At 46.3% G+C, this 14,089-nt stretch overlaps 1 protein-coding gene across 7 annotated transcripts in view; it reads left to right on the forward strand.

Annotated features, from left to right (window-relative positions):
• Positions 1–14,089, forward strand: part of NSD2 (nuclear receptor binding SET domain protein 2) — a 77,696-nt gene that overhangs the window by 14,582 nt on the left and 49,025 nt on the right. For 3 of the 7 annotated variants that reach the window (XM_086404497.1, XM_086404495.1, XM_086404501.1), the window contains one exon: positions 86–204. The exons of 2 other annotated variants lie outside the window; for them this stretch is intronic. The gene's annotated coding sequence lies outside the window, so the exon portion shown is untranslated. The remainder of the gene's footprint in view (positions 1–85; positions 205–14,089) is intronic. 2 more of the 7 variants (XM_086404499.1, XM_086404496.1) reach the window with 1 other exon arrangement.

Consider the following 14,089-nt stretch of genomic DNA (forward strand, 5'->3'; position numbering starts at 1 on the left):
GGTGGTTTTTTTTTAGTACATTGTCAGTACAGTGTTAATGCAACCATCACCACTATCTAAATCCTGAATATTTTTGTCGCCCCAGTAGGAAGCCCGGTGCCTGCTGAGCAGTCACCCCTCCTTCCTGCGTGTCCCCAGCCACCACTCTCCTTTCTGTCTCTGGACTCTCCTGTTCTAGACGTGCTGTAGAGACAGAGTCGTGTGGTAAGTGGCTTTCTGTGACTGGCTTCTTCAGCTCTGCGGTGTTTCTGAAGCCTTGAGGTTTGTCTGTGTTATGGCATGTGTCAGTATTTCATTTTTATGACTGAAAGTCCTATTGTACGGCAGGGTCCACTTTTTCCCCCGCCAGGTGGCTTGTGGGATCTCAGTTCCCCCAGCCAGGTGTCACACCTGGGCCCCCAGCAGGAGAAGCATGGGGTCCTAACCGCTGGACACCAGCAGAGTCCAGATCACTTCTGATCTCATCTGTTTATCAGTTGTTAGGACATTGGGTTGTTTTTTTTTCCTTTTGAAAAATAATTTTGTGAAAATTCTTGTACAAGTTTTTGTATGAATATATGTTTTTAGTTCTCTCTTGGGTAGATTCTAGGAGTTGGATTGCTGGTTCGCGTGGCAGTTGAGGGACTTCTTGATTGTTCCCAGCTTCAGCTGCTCTATTTTCCATCCCTGGCAGAGTGCGAGGGGTCCCGAGATTTGCCGCTCTGCACAGAGACAAGAGGACAAGCAGGCCTGGGGCCGGAGGCAGCGCCAGCCTGAGTGTCCACGCAAGGCTAGGGATGGGCCACAGGCAGAGAGCGCCCGGGTGGCTGTGCCCAGGGCTGGCTCGAGCTGGCCTGTGCGCCAAGCTTCTCTGAAGTGAGCACAAAACAAGGAGCAGGTCCGTTACAAAGGCCTTACTGTCTGCAGAAGGAGCAAAACTTTTGCTGTGAGTGAGTTCTCCGTTCTGTAAACTAAAGCCTCTCAGTAGAGAGTCTGGCAGAGTGACGAGCTGCTGGGTCCTCAGTCCCTGTTCTGTAGCAGATTCCATGCTGATCCCGCTGCTCCACACGGAGTTTTTTGCCCTGAGACTGGAGGTCCTATGGTCATTGTGCGGAGGCAGCACCAGTCTGTTCCAGGGAGACTTGTGCAAACGCTGGAAAGCAAGGCAGTGTCAGGGAGTGTGTGCGCGCTTCCGTTGTGCTCGCAGACTTGACTTTTCCATTTAAGTCTCTCTTCTGCTTCCGGACAAGTGACGAGCTTGGTGCCTCTCTGGGTTCTGGGGGAGGCCTGCCTGCTGTCCGGCACTGAGCCTGCCCCTGGGGACTCGGCTCAGCGTCGCAGCATGGGCTCCGCAGGCTGCAGCTGCACCTGGAGCTCCAGGAGGGCGGGTGCGGCGGCCTCCTGAGCGCAGGGAGGACACTCTTCTGCCGCCCTTCCACCCTCCCCCAGGCCTTCCCTTCCCCTCTCCCCGTCTGTGCCTTAGACCCTCCGTCTCCCCCTCTGGAATATCAGCTCCCCAGGAACAAGGTGTGTGCTCTGTTTACCGCCCTGCTTCCGCATGTTGGAAAGGGGCCTGTGCGCACTGGCTGGTTCTAAACCATGTCGTGTCATCCGGGCACTTCTTTGGAGAGTGGTGCTTTTCCCTTCATCGTGGACACCCCTCCTCTGTTCCATGTGGCCTCCCCAGCTGCTTGCCATGCCAGCGCCGGCAGTGGAGCATCTGTGACGTGCATGGAGTGGGTTACGCCGTCTTCAGAGCTTGTTCCACAAGGCTGCACGGTGATGCTTGGCTCCCCATGGAAAACCATTCGTCACTCTGAGCTGTTAGTTTCTGCTTTAACTAACACGTTTTTGGTTTTCACTGTAAGGGCATCAGGGTTTTCTTTCCTTTTATAACGACTGTATGTTGCATTTTGTTTTTAGACATTTTAAAAGGGAAAGGCTTTGTAGACGAGAGGTGCCCTAAGCCGCCAGCCTCCCTGCAGCAGCAGCAGTAGCAGCTTGCCTCTTGGAGAGGTGACTCTTCCCTTCAGCTTCCCCACGTTCGCTCTGCTGACCCACTCCTCTGTTGTCTTTGTCCTCGTAAATTGACCCTTCGTTTGTAATTCTTTTTTGAAAGTACTTACTTATTTACCTGGCTGCGTCAGATCTTTGCCGCGTCGTGGGGGTCTTTTGCTTTGGCGCGCAGACCCCGGCTGCGGCACGTGGGCTGCGCGGCTGTGCTGTGTGAGCTCTGTCGGCCTGCGGCCTGCTGGGAGTTAGTCCCCCCGGTCTCCCCTGCGTTGCACGGCAGACTCTTAACTGCCGGACCACCAGGGAAGTCCCTGAGATGCTTGGCTGTCGTTTCAGTTGGGGTTTCTGTAAGGAGCGTAAGTAAATGTCAGAAAGGAAGCCTCGCATTTTTTTAAATACAAAAGTGGTTTTAGAATTACCACTCCCCCTATTTTCTGCGTCCTGTGTTTTCCCTCTGGGTTTGTGTTTTTGCTCTAGTATGTCTTTTAGCATTTCTTTTGTGGAAGGAATATGTATATTAAACTCCCTTAGTTTTCACATGTCTGAATATACACTTTGGCTCATGCTTGGTAATAATTTAGATTAGAAATTCTCTCTTCCCTGAGCACTTTGCAGAGGCTCCGCCATCTGCTCCTCTCAGTTGAGGCTGCACAAAGCCTGTTTCCGTTCCTCTCCTCGTGCTGAAGTCTATCCATTAACTTATTCTTTATGGGGACTTAGGTGTGAAGATTTTCTTTTTTGTCCTTCATATTCACAAAAGTATGTGTTTAGGTATTGATTTGTTTCTCTTTATCTTGCTCAGAACCCTGGTGCCCTTTTTAATCTGAATACTTAAGTTTTGTTTCATCTCTGGAAAAATTTCCATCATTATCTTTTTGAAAACTGCCTTTCCCAGATCCTTCCTAGTTTCTCCTGGAACTCCAGGGGAATGTAAACTCCCTGAAAGCAGAATGTTCTTCACATGTGTATGTGTGCAAAAAATTGGCATCTTAACCGTCATTACATGCACAGTTCAGGGGTATTAAGTACATCCGCATTATTGTGCACCCATTACTGCCACCTGCTTCAGAGCTTTCCCATCTTGTGAGACGGAAACTGTTTTCCAATTGAACACCAGCTCTTCATTCTCTTTTCCCCATTGCCTTGCAAGCTGCTTTCTATCAGTACTTCCTGTCTCTATGAATTTGATTACTCTCGGGACCTCATAAAAGTGCAGTCAGGGAGTTCCCTGGTGGTCCAGTGGTTCAGTTCAGTTCAGTCGCTCAGTCGTGTCTGACTCTTTGCGACCCCATGGACTTCAGCACGCCAGGCCTCCCTGTCTATCACCAACTCCCGGAGCTTCCTCAAACTCATGTCCATGGAGTCGGTGATGCCATCCAACCATCTCATCCTCTGTCGTCCCCTTTTCCTCCTGCCTCCAATCTTTCCCAGCATCAGAGCCTTTTCAGATGAGTCAGTTCTTTGCATCAGGTGGCCAAAGTATTGCAGTTTCAGCTTCAGCATCAGTCCTTCCTATGAATATTCAGGGTTGATTTCCTTCAGGATTGACTGGTTTGATCTCCTTGCAGTCCAAGCAACTCTCAAGAGTCTTCTCCAACACCACAGTTCAAAAGCATCAATTCTTGTGCTCAGCTTTCCTTATAGTTCAACTCTCACATCCATATATGACCACTGGAAAAGCCATAGCTTTGACTAGATGGTCCTTTGTTGGCAAAGTAATGTCTCTGCTTTTTAATATGCTGTCTAGGTTGGTCATAGCTTTTCTTCCAAGGGGCAAGCGTCTTTTCATTTTATGGCTGCATTCACCATCTGCAGTGATTCTGGAGCCCAAGAAAATAAAATCTGTCACTGTTTCCATTGTTTCCCCATCTATTTGCCATGAAGTGATGGGACCAGATGCAATGATCTTAGTTTTCTGAATGTTGAGTTTTAAGCCAACTTTTTCACTCTCCTCTTTCACTTTCATCAAGAGGCTCTTTAGTTCTTCACTTTCTGCCATAAGGGTAGTGTCATCTGCATTTCTGAGGTTATAGATATTTCTCCTGGCAATCTTGATTCCAGCTTGTGCTTCTTCCAGCCCAGCACTTCTCATGATGTACTCTGCATGTAAGTTAAATAAGCAGGGTGACAAGATACAGCCTTGACGTACTCCTTTTCCTATTTGGAACCAGTCTGTTGTTCCATAGTCAGTTCCAACTGTTGCTTCTTGGCCTGCATACAGATTTCTCAAGAGGCAGGTCAGGTGGTCTGATATTCCCATCTCTTGAAGAATTTTCCACAGTTTGTTCTGATCCACACAGTCAAAGACTTTGGTGTAGTCAATAAAGCAGAAATAGATGTTTTTCTGGAACTCTCTTGCTTTTTCTATGATCCAGTGGATGTTGGCAATTTGGTTCCTCTGCCTTTTCTAAATCCAGCTTGAACATTTGGAAGTTCACGATTCATGGACAGTTGATGCCTGGATTGGAAAATTTTGAGCATTACTTTGCTAGTGTGTGAGATGAGTGCAGTTGTGAGGTAGTTTAAACATTCTTTGGCATTGCCTTTCTTTGGTATTGGAATGGAAACTGACCTTTTCCAGTCCTGTGGCCACTCCTGAGTTTTCCAAATTTGCTGGCGTATTGAGTGCAGCACTTTCACAGCATCATCTTTTAGGATTTGAAATAGCTCAGCTGGAATTCCATCACCTCCACTAGCTTTGTTCATAGTGATGCTTCCTAAGGCCCACTTGACTTCGCACTCCAGGATGTCTGGCTCTAGGTCACACCATTGTGGTTATCTGGGTTGTGAAGATCTTTTTTGAATAGTTGTTCTGTGTAGTCTTGCCACCTTTTCTTACTATCTTCTGCTTCTGTTAGATCCATAGTGTTTCTGTCCTTTATTGTGCCCATCTTTGCATGAAATGTTCCCTTGGTATCTCTGATTTTCTTGAAGAGATCTCTAGTCTTTCCCATTCTGTTGTTTTCCTCTATTTCTTTGCATTGATCACTGAGGAAGTCCCCTGGTTAGGACTCTGCAATTTCACTGCTGAGGGCGTGGGTTCAACCTCTGGTCGGGGAACTTAATATCCTGCAAGCTGTGTGAAAAAGTGAAAGTTGCATCCGACTCTTTGTGACCTCATGGACTATACAGTCGTGGAATTCTCCAGACCAGAATATTGGAGTGGATAGCTGTTCCCTTCTCCAGGGGATCTTTCCAACTGAGGGATTGAACCCAGGTCTCCCACGTTGCAGGTGCATTCTTTACCAGCTGAGCTGCGGCAGGCTGTGTGATATGAGCGGACACAGTGGAGCCGTCAGCACTGTCCTTCTGTGAGTAGCTTCTTCCGCTTAGTGCAGTGCATGCGGGGTGTGCGCGTGCTGTAACGTGTCTCATGCTTCGTTCCTCTTTAGGGCAGAATAATATTCCATTGTCTGAGGATCTCAGTTTATCAATTCATTCACCTGCTGAAGGACACCTTGATTGCTCCCAGGTTTTGGCAATGATGAAACTGATATAAACCTCCATATGCAGGTTTTTCTGTGGATGTAAGTTTTCAGCTTCCTTGGGTAAATTCCAAGGAGTGGGATTGCTGGATCGTATGATGAGAGTATGTTCAGTGTTGTGAGCAACCACCAAACTGTGTTCCCAGCAGCAGTGAGGAGACTTCCTGCTGCTCCACATCCGCTCGGGCAGCTGGTGCCGTCAGTGTGGTGGGCTCTGGCTGTGCTGAGTGGCGTGGAGTGACTGCTCTCCCTGCGGTCCTCCACGGGGCATGCCTCAGGCCGGCTCTGGAGTGGAGAAGCCCCTGAGCAGTCCCAGCTGCCTGGCAGGGCTGCGCAGCATCGTTCCTCCCAGGCCCACCGTTTGTTTCTTGGCTCGGGGTTTGGGCCCCCACCGCCTTCCAAGGCAGTTTTTGAGGGTGACTGTCTCTTCAGGGGCCTCCAGGGGTGTTTGCTGTGGGCCCAGCCCTGGGCTGCTGGAGGAGCGGCTCAGCACACAGCGCTCTGACCGCTGACCTGTGGCGAGGCCGATGCTTAGTGCCCAGGAGCTGCAGCATGGGGGCGGCCACTTGCTGAGAGGAGGCAGTGGTGGAGCCCGAGGCTGGCCCAGGCCACGACCCCGCACTCTGTGCCCTCTGAGCCCGCAGCTCTCTGGGGCCTGGGCGCCCACCTGATCCTGCCTGCTGCTCCAGGCCTGGCTCGGAGGCCTGTGTCCTGTCCCTTGTTGCCGTGCCCGGAGGCTCATTGCTCTTCCCATCTCATTTCTGAATCTGGAGATTTCCCTCTCTTGTTTTGAATTAGGTGATATATATAGTTCACTTTTTTTTTTCTTTAAAAAAAATAATAATTTGGCCATCTTCACCAGAAATCTCCTGAAACGTGTTAAAATGGTAACGGAGTTCATCCTAATGTTGAGCCATCATTTGTGAATAAATGCTCTGTAGCTATGATACCTTATTTTACTATGTATGGCAATAACTGGGTTTGATTTGCTTCTGTTATGTCATTGTTTTTTATGGTCCTACTCTACTGATCTTGGTCGATAGCTTTTTTTTGTACTACTTCTCTGGCTTTGGTGGGAGAGGTATGCCGGCCTTACGTAGTAATGTTTGGGAAGCTCTCCGTCACTTTCCATGCTGTGGAGCAATTTAAACAATAGGAATGCTGCGTTTACGTGATGAATAATACACAGCAGTTGGAAAGACTGAGTTGTGCTTGTTTTTTATATCAACACAGTGGAAATCAGCGTGTGTTGATCGAATCGCAGGTCCGGTGTGGTAGCATTTCTTGGCATGCAAACCCCATGCAGCAGTTCTCCATTCCTGGGTGTGTTGCATAGCCTGGAATGGTGGTTTGTGAACCGATGGTGGGGGACTGAGTGGGTCTTGGGCTTCCTGAACAGGCAGATGCCATCTTTGTTTTCCTCAGTCACCCTGTCCAAGGCCTGCAGGAGGTGGCGCTGTGCTGGTAGCTTGTGTTCGGCTTCTAGCTGTTGGACTTGGGGCTCCCAGTGGGTGCTGTGGGCACGAAGAACCAGAGCCCCAGGACACTGCTGTGGGTGTGTGGTGGGCGGTAGGCAGCCTGCTAGACTGAGCCTGGCTTTTCTCGCCTGGGGCCCTGGGTGCCCTGAGCCCGTCTTGCCTGTCCTCGGCTGGAGGTGCACATTGTCCAGAGGTCTTCTTTTATGTCAGAAAAGCTTGAAGCAAATGTGGCAAGATGTTGAAAGCTGTCACTTTGGACTGGTGGGCGTGCATATGTGCCCTGTCGTTATTTGTACTGTTTTGCTTCTAAAACTCATCCCTCTCCCCCGATTGAGGGTCACTGAGCCAGTGAAGCCCTCTGGGCCGTTCTTCCGTGAATTTTGTGGGCTTTGCAGGTTTTCTACCTCTTGGTTGGGTTTTATGTTTTTCTCGGAATGCTAGATAGAATGAAAGATTTTCTAACTTACTGGTATAATCTTGGTAAAAAATGAAAGCTCCTTGAAAGATCAAGTCAATGGTCGGTGCCGTGTTGGAAGTGAGAGTGGACCCTCTTTAGAGGGCCATGCCTTCAAGCGTTGTCCCGGATGGAATCCTGAAAAGTAGTGAGCAGCCCACAGTTTCAAGTTGAGGGAGGGAAACAGACCAGATGCACAGAGAAACAAGTACCTTGAGTGAAAATAAAGCACCAGCAGTAGACACAGGTCTGCAAAGACCAGATATTCAATAGTTGTGTCTGATATATGCAAAGATTTAAAAGAAACTTGAAAATTCCAACAGGAACAGGCAATCTTGAAAATGTGGTTCATATGTAGATAATGATCACCTACGCCAGGCATTAAATCCAGGGGAGCCAGAAATCTGAATCTTTGTGTAAGTATTCCACACTTCAGTGTTGGGACTGGCCTCTTGATTACCCGTCTGTTGGCTCTGTCTCTTAGTGTCGTGGTCTTAGCTGTTGCTCTGACCAGGGCTGCCGTTTGCACCCTCACTCGCACAGGCTCCTTGGAGCTCGCGGAGCCTCTGGGCAGCAAGCACGGGTGCTGCAGCTGTTGTCTGTGTTGTGTCTGTGAGGGTGTAGCGCGGCGTTGCGCCTTTTGCTGTAGTCACTTGAATGTTAAGAAGCTGAGGAACAGGTAGCCTCACTCTCGTTCACCGTTTCTGGTGTCCTTCATTTCTTCCTAAAGGTCCCATGTCAGTCTGGTCTCATTTCTCATCAACCTCGAGAACTTCTGTTAGCATTTCTCATAGTGAAGATCTGATGGCAACAACTTCTTAATTGGTATTTCTTTTAAAATATATTTAGTCATCATTCTTGCAGAATATTTTTTCTGGATATCAGATGCCGGGTGGACAGTTTTTTCTTCTTCTCCCCATTACTCTAATCATGGCTGGATTCTATTGCTCATGAGAAGTTGAATGACCATCCATGTCATTGTTTTGTATTTAATGGACCTTTTTTCCCCCTCTGCTATTCAGGGTTTTTCTTTATCTTGGTTTAAATGTTTCCACTGACTATATAGAAGAAAACAACAGAATGGGAAAGACTAGAGATAATTAGAAAATTATCAAGAAAATTAGAGATACCAAGGGAACATTTCATGCAAAGATGGGCTCGATAAAGGACAGAAATGGTATGGACCTAACAGAAGCAGAAGATATTAAGAAGAGGTGGCAAGAATACACAGAAGAACTGTACCAAAAAGATCTTCACAACCCACATAATCACGATGGTGTGATCACTGACCTAGAGCCAGACATCCTGGAATGTGAAGTCACGTGGGCCTTAGAAAGCATCACTACGAACAAAGCTAGTGGAGGTGATGGAATTCCAGTTGAGCTATGTCAAATCCTGAAAGATGATGCTGTGAAAGTGCTGCACTCAATATGCCAGCAAATTTGGAAAACTCAGGAGTGGCCACAGGACTGGAAAAGGTCAGTTTTCATTCCAATCCCAAAGAAAGGCAATGCCAAAGAATGCTCAAACTATTGCACAATTGCACTCATCTCACACACCAGTAAAGGAATGTTCAAAATTCTCCAAGCCAGGCTTCAGCAATACGTGAACAGTGAACTTCCAGTTGTTCAAGCTCGTTTTAGAAAAGGCAGAGGAACCAGAGACCAAATTGCCAACATCTGCTAGATCATCAAAAAAGCAAGAGAGTTCCAGAAAAACATCTATTTCTGCTTTATTGACTATGCCAAAGCCTTTGACTGTGTGGATCACAATAAACTGTGGAAAATTCTGAAAGAGATGGAAATACCAGACCACCTGACCTGCCTCTTGAGAAACCTATATGCAGGTCAGGAAGCAACAGTTAGAACTGGACATGGAACAACAGACTGGTTCCAAATAGGAAAAGGAGTACGTCAAGGCTGTATATTGTCCCCCTGCTTATTTAACTTATATGCAGAGTACATCATGAGAAGTGCTGGGCTGGAAGAAGCACAAGCTGGAATCAAGATTGCTGGGAGAAATATCAATAACCTCAGATACGCAGATGACACTACCCTTATGGCAGAAAGTGAAGAGGAACTAAAAAGCCTCTTGATGAGAGTGAAAGAGGAGAGTGAAAAAGTTGGCTTAAAGCTCAACATTCAGAAAACAAAGATCATGGCATCTGGTCCCATCACTTCATGGGAAATACATGGGGAAACAGTGGAAACAGTGTCAGACTTTATTTTTTGGGGCTCCAAAATCACTGCAGATGGTGACTGCAGCCATGAAATTAAAAGACGCTTACTCCTTGCGAGAAAAGTTATGACCAACCAATAGATAGCATATTGAAAAGCAAAGATATTACTTTGCCAATAAAGGTCCGTCTAGTCAAGGCTATGGTTTTTCCAGTGGTCACGTATGGATGTGAGAGTTGTACTGTGAAGAACTAGCTGAGCACTGAAGAATTGATGCTTTTGAACTGTGGTGTTGGAGAAGACTCTTGAGAGTCCCTTGGACTGCAAGGAGATCCAACCAGTCCATTCTGGAGGAGATCAGCCCTGGGATTTCTTTGGAAGGAATGATGCTAAAACTGAAACTCCAGTACTTTGGCCACCTCATTCGAAGAGTTGACTCATTGGAAAAGACTCTGATGCTGGGAGGGATTGGGGGCAGGAGGAGAAGGGGACGACAGAGGATGAGATGGCTGGATGGCATCACTGACTCGATGGACGTGAGTCTGAGTGAACTTCGGGAGTTGGTGATGGACAGGGAGGCCTGGCGTGCTGCGATTCATGGGGTCGCAAAGAGTCGGACGCGACTGAGCGACTGAACTGACTATACCTGGGTGTGGGTTCTTTTACATATATCCTGCTGAGATTTGGGCTTCCCTTGTGGCTCAGCTGGTAAAGAATCCACCTGTAATGCAGGAGACCTGGGTTCGATCCCTGGGTTGGGAAGATCCGCTGGAGAAGGGAAAGGCTCCCCACTCCAGTGTTCTGGCCTAAAGAGTTCCATGGACTATATATATATAGTTCATGGGGTTGCAAAGAGTCGGGCACGACTGAGCGACTTTCAGTTCACTTCACTTCTGCTGAGATTTGGTGAGCTTCTTGAATCTCTCAATTTATGTCTCACTGAATCTGAAAAGTTTTCTGTTTAATTTTTCCCAAATGTTTTTTTCTATCTCATTGTTTCTTCCCTCTCCTCTGGGTAGGAGTGGGAATCCAGACCCTTTGATGTTGGTCTATAGCACAAGATTGCTGGGAGAAATATCAGTAACCTCAGATATGCAGATGACACCACCCTTATGGCAGAAAATGAAGGGGAATTAAAGAGCCTCTTGATCAATGTGAATGAGGAGAGTGAAAAAACTGGCTTAAAACTCAACATTCAAAAAATGAAGATCATGGCATCCAGTCCCATCACTTCATGGCAAATAGATGGGGAAACAATGGAAACAGTGACAGATTTTATTTTCTTGGGCTCCAAAATCACTGCAGATGGTTACTACAGCCATGAGATTAAAAGATGCTTGCTCCTTGGGAGAAAAGCAATGACAAACCTAGACAGAGTATTGGAACTCTGACATCCCCTATAGACAGTACTAGAGATATTACCTATAAAGGTCCGTATAGTCAGAGCTATGATTTTTTTCACTAGTCATGGATGGATGTGAGAGCTGGACAGAAAGAAAGGTTGAGCACTGAAAAATTGATGCTTTTGAACTGTGGTGTTGGAGAAGATTCTTGATAATCCCTTGGACTGCAAGGAGATCAAACTAGTCCATCCTAAAGGAGATCAGTCCTGAATATCCATTGGAAGGACTGATGCTGAAGCTCCAATACTTTGGCCACCTGATGCAAACAACTGACTCATTTGAAAAGACCCTGGTGCTGGGAAAGATTGAAGGCGGGAGGAGAAGGGAAGACAGAGGATGAAATGGCTGGATGGCATCACCGACTCGGTGGACATGAGTTTGAGGAAGCTCTGGGAGTTGGTGATGGACAGGGAGGCCCGGCATGCTGCAGTCCGTGGGGTCGCAAGGAGTTGGACACAACTGAGCGACTGAACAACAAAACAGATCACTGAGGCTCTGTTTCTTCTTCTTCTTCTTTTTTTTAAATAATTTTACTCTTTTTAAAAGATCATTTCTACTGATCAATTTTCAAGTTTCTTTTTTTAATAATGTATGTATTTTATTGAAGTGTAGTTAGCTTACTATGTTTCAGATGCATATGAAATAGAAAAAGTGAAACAAACTAGACAGAAGTAAAAGAGCATCATATAGTTGGGTTGTTTTTAAACATGGCTGCTCATTTGGAACATGTCTGGAGTCTGGAGGGAAAAGCAATAGCTGAGCATTTGTATTTTTGAAAAGAACTTCAAGATACTTCTGTAACACATCTGGATTTTAAAAAGGGATAACAAGTTTTTCTGTTAGATCCTAGTTTTGGTGATATAGATTTCTATTGTTTTTCTGTTGACCAATCATGATACAATGGTATTGAGTAATAATTACATAATCACAATAGTAAAAGATGTTTATTGGTTTTCACAATCGGGTTTCACAATCAGTTCAGTTCAGTCACTCAGTCATATTCAACTCTTTGCTACCCCATGGACTTCAGCACGCCAGGCCTCCCTGTCCATCACCAACTCCTAGAGCTTGCTGAAACTCATATCCATCGAGTCAGTAATGCCATCCAACCATCTCATCCTCTGTTGTCCCCATCTCCTCCTACCTGCAATCTTTCCCAGCATCAGAGTCTTTTCCAATGAGTCAGCTCTTCGCATCAGGTGGCCAAAGTATTGGAGCTTCAGCTTCAGCATCAGTCCTTCCAGTGAATATTCAGGACTGGTCTCCTTTAGGATGGACTGGTTGGATCTCCTTGCAGTCCAAGGGACTCTCAAGAGTCTTCTCCAACACCACAGTTCAGAAGCATCATTCTTCGGTGTTCAGCTTTCTTTATAGTCCAACTCTCGCATTCATACCTGACTACTGGAAAAACCATAGCTTTGACTAGATGGACCTTTGTCGGCAAAGTAATGTCTCTGCTTTTTAATATGCTGTCTAAGTTGGTCATAGGTTTTCTCAATCAATAACCAGACAAAAAGTAAAAGATAATTACAATTGCAAGCCATAATGGGAACATGATTAACAGTATAAAATAGTTACATACAGTTTGGGCGTCAGGCAGAGTGTTGTGGTAAGTGGAGGTGTGTGCGTGCATGTGTTTTCATCCACTCAGCCAGTCTGTATCTTTTGGTTGGTGCATTTAATCTATTTGCATTTAAGGGAATGGTTGATAGGTATGATCCTATTACTGTTTTCTCATTGTTTGGGTTTATTTTCTGTAGGTCTTTTCCTTCTCTGTGTTGCCCGTCTAGAGAAATTCCTTTTGCATTTGTTGTAATGCTGGTTTGGTGGTGCTGAATTCTCTTAACTTTTGCTTGTCTGGAAAGCTTTTGATTTCTACATTGAATCTGAAGGAGAGTCTTGCTGGGTAGAGTATTCTTGGTTATAGGTGGTTCCCTTTCATCATTTAAAATGTAGCATGCCATTCCCTTCTGACTTGTAGAGTTTCTCTTAGGAAATCAGCCTGATGGGAATTCCCTTGTATGTTGTTTATCGTTTTTCCCTTGTTGCTTTTAATGCTTTATCTCTGTCTTTAATTTTTGTCAGCTTGGTTGCTGTGTGTCTCAGTGTATTCCTCTCTGAGTTTATCCTTCCTGGGACTCTGTGCTTCCTGGACTTGGTTGACTCTTTCCTTTCCCATGTTCAGGAAGTTTTCAGCTATTATCTCTTCAAATATGTTCTCAGGTCCTTTCTCAGGTCCTTTCTCTTCTCCTTCTGGGACCCCTGTAATGCCAATGTTGGTGCGTTTAATGTTGTCCCAGCAGTCTCTTAGGCTGTCTTCATTTCTTTTCGTTCTTTTTTCTATATTCCGTTCTGTGGCAGTGACTTCCACCATTCTGTCCTCCAGGTCATTTATCCGTCCTTCTGCCTCAGTTATTCTGCTGATGATTCCTTCCAGTGTGTTATTAATCTCTGTTTGTTTGTTCTTTAGTTCTTCTAGGTCTTTGGTAAACATTTCTTGCATTTTCTAAGTCTTTGCCTCCATCATTTTCTCGAGATCCTGGATCATCTTCATTATCATTATTCTGAATTCTTTTTCTGGAAGGTTGCCTGTCTCCACTTCATTTTGTTGTTTTTCTGGGGTTTTATTTTGTCCCTTCACCTGGGACATAACTTTCTGCTTTTTTGTTGTGGTTAACTTTCTGTAATCTGTTTTTGTTTTAGCTGCTCTGAGAGTGCTTCTTCTTGCTTCTTCTGTCTGCCCTCTGATGGCTGAGGCTAAGAAGCTTATGTAAGCTTTTTGATGAGAGGGACTGAAAAAGGGAGAAACTGGGTCTTCCTCTGGTGGGCACTGAGAACATCCAGGGAATTTGACTTTGGAAGCCAGTGGGGCTTGACTGTGGAGCTTCCACAGAACCGGGGAGACAGGTCATTGCAGGGCACAGGCAAAAGCTTGCGCACCAGGAGCCAGGAGAGAGGAGCAGCGCCCCACAAGAGACCGAGCCAGCTGTGCCTGGGAGAGTCTAGGAGCCTCCGGTGGAGGCGTGGGCTGACAGTGGCCTGTGGGGTCAGGGGCACTGAATACAGCAGTGTGGGCATAAGTCCTTTTCTAGAAGGCCAC

Source organism: Bos grunniens, chromosome 6 (assembly GCF_055505025.1).
Source record: "Bos grunniens cultivar Pamir isolate PY7600 chromosome 6, Bosgru_T2T1.0, whole genome shotgun sequence".
NCBI classification, from domain to species: Eukaryota; Metazoa; Chordata; class Mammalia; order Artiodactyla; family Bovidae; genus Bos; species Bos grunniens.